Below are 2,633 nucleotides of genomic sequence, written 5' to 3'. Positions count from 1 at the left end.
CGCCCAGAGTGGGGACCGAACCCACGCCTTTCGATTATATCTCGAATGCCTTACCAATTCGGCTATCTGGGCGACTGTGTTCTCCTTCACTTTCTTGGCTATTTATATTTACTAGAAGTGTATCTGACGCTCGAGGGTGGTAGCCAGCGCTACTCAGACTACACGGGGAGAAGGGGACCTTCTTTTCATCCCCGGGGCGTGACTCGAACGTCTACAGCCTGTCATGAGCGGGTAACTGGCGGGAAGCCCTCTTATGCCACCTAGGCATCAAGGCTGCCAGAATCGAGACCCTCGCTAGGCATTCACAGAATAATATAGTAAGGAAATGAGGGGCTCGTTGGGGAAATACAGAAAGATAAGTCGGCAGTCTACAACGCCAAAGGAGGCATAGGGGTGTGGTTAGGCTCTTTTTTTTTAGTACGGTAATTGAAGTTAATATTTTTGTTTAATATACGGAACAAAGAAAGAAAGAAAAACACGCGCCCAGAGTGGGGACCGAACCAACGCCTTTCGATTAGATCTCGAATGCCTTACCAATTCTGCTATCTGGGCGTCTGTGTTCTCCTTCACTTTCTTGGTTATTTATATTTACTAGAAGTGTATCTGACGCTTGAGGGTGGTAGCCAGCGCCACTCAGACTACACGAGAAGAAGGGGAGCTTCTTTTCAACCCCCGGGGCGTGACTCGAACGTCTACAGCCTGTCATGAGCGGGTAACTGGCGGGAAGCCCTCTTATGCCGCCTAGGCATCAAGGCTGCCAGAATCGAGACCCTCGCTAGGCTTTCGCAGAATAATATAGTAAGGAAATGATGGGCTCGTTGGGGAAATACAGAAAGATAAGTCGGCAGTCTACAACGCCAAAGGAGGCATAGGGGTGTGGTTAGGCTCTTTTTTTTGGTACGGTAATTGAAGTTAATATATTTTTTTTTATACGGAAGAAAGAAAGAAAAACACGCGCCCGGAGTGGGGACCGAACCCACGCCTTTCGATTAGATCTCGAATGCCTTACCAATTCGGCTATCTGGGCGACTGTGTTCTCCTTCACTTTCTTGGCTATTTATATTTACTAGAAGTGTATCTGACGCTTGAGGGTGGTAGCCAGCGCCACTCAGACTACACGAGGGAGAAGGGGACCTTCTTTTCAACCCCCGGGGCGTGACTCGAACGTCTACAGCCTGTCATGAGCGGGTAACTGGCGGGAAGCCCTCTTATGCCACCTAGGCATCAAGGCTGCCAGAATCGAGACCCTCGCTAGGCTTTCGCAGAATAATATAGTAAGGAAATGAGGGGCTCGTTGGGGAAATACAGAAAGATAAGTCGGCAGTCTACAACGCCAAAGGAGGCATAGGGGTGTGGTTAGGCTCTTTTTTTTAGTACGGTAATTGAAGTTAATATTTTTTTTATATACGGAAGAAAGAAAGAAAAACACGCGCCCAGAGTGGGGACCGAACCCACGCCTTTCGATTAGATCTCGAATGTCTTACTAATTCGGCTATCTGGGCGACTGTGTTCTCCTTCACTTTCTTGGCTATTTATATTTACTAGAAGTGTATCTGAAGCTTTAGGGTGGTAGCCAGCGGCACTAAGACTACACGAGGAGAAGGGGGCCTTCTTTTCAACCCCCGGGGCGTGACTCGAACGTCTACAGCCTGTCATTGGCGGGTAACTGGCGGGAAGCCCTCTTATGCCACCTAGGCATCAAGGCTGCCAGAATCAAGACCCTCGCTAGGCTTTCGCAGAATAATATAGTAAGGAAATGAGGGGCTCGTTGGGGAAATACAGAAAGATAAGTCGGCAGTCTACAACGCCAAAGGAGGCATAGGGGTGTGGTTAGGCTCTTTTTTTTTTAGTACGGTAATTGATGTTAATATTTTTTTTTAATATACGGAAGAAAGAAAGAAAGAAAAACACGCGCCCAGAGTGGGGACCGAACCCACGCCTTTCGATTACATCTCGAATGCCTTACCAATTCGGCTATCTGGGCGACTGTGTTCTCCTTCACTGTCTTGGCTATTTATATTTACTAGAAGTGTATCTGACGCTCGAGGGTGGTAGCCAGCGCTACTCAGACTACACGGGGAGAAGGGGACCTTCTTTTCATCCCCCGGGGCGTGACTCGAACGTCTACAGCCTGTCATGAGCTGGTAACTGGCGGGAAGCCCTCTTATGCCACCTAGGCATCAAGGCTGCCAGAATCGAGACCCTCGCATGGCTTTCAGAGAATAATATAGTAAGGAAATGAGGGGCTCGTTGGGGAAATACAGAAAGATAAGTCGGCAGTCTACAACGCCAAAGGAGGCATAGGGGTGTGGTTAGGCTCTTTTTTTTAGTACGGTAATTGAAGTTAATATTTTTGTTTAATATACGGAAGAAAGAAAGAAAGAAAAACGCGCCCAGAGTGGGGACCGAACTCACGCCTTTCGATTAGATCTCGAATGCCTTACCAATTCGGCTATCTGGGCGACTGTGTTCTCCTTCACTTTCTTGGCTATTTATATTTACTAGAAGTGTATCTGACGCTTGAGGGTGGTAGCCAGCGCCACTAAGACTACACGGGGATAAGGGGACCTTCTTTTCAACCCCCGGGGTGTGACTCGAACATCTACAGTCTGTCATGAGCGGGTAACTGGCGG

At 48.3% G+C, this 2,633-nt stretch overlaps 1 non-coding gene across 1 annotated transcript; it reads right to left on the bottom strand.

The window, feature by feature from the left end:
• Window positions 1-72, bottom strand: Trnai-uau (transfer RNA isoleucine (anticodon UAU)). The gene has a single exon. It is a non-coding gene; the product is annotated as a tRNA-Ile (tRNA).
• Between the last annotated feature and the right edge of the window lie 2,561 nt (window positions 73-2,633).

This window comes from Haemaphysalis longicornis, unplaced genomic scaffold, assembly GCF_048455015.1.
Source record: "Haemaphysalis longicornis isolate Haplotype H1 unplaced genomic scaffold, Haemaphysalis longicornis Haplotype H1 scaffold_11, whole genome shotgun sequence".
Lineage (NCBI taxonomy): Eukaryota > Metazoa > Arthropoda > Arachnida > Ixodida > Ixodidae > Haemaphysalis > Haemaphysalis longicornis.
This window is presented reverse-complemented; position numbering and strand designations above follow the sequence as displayed.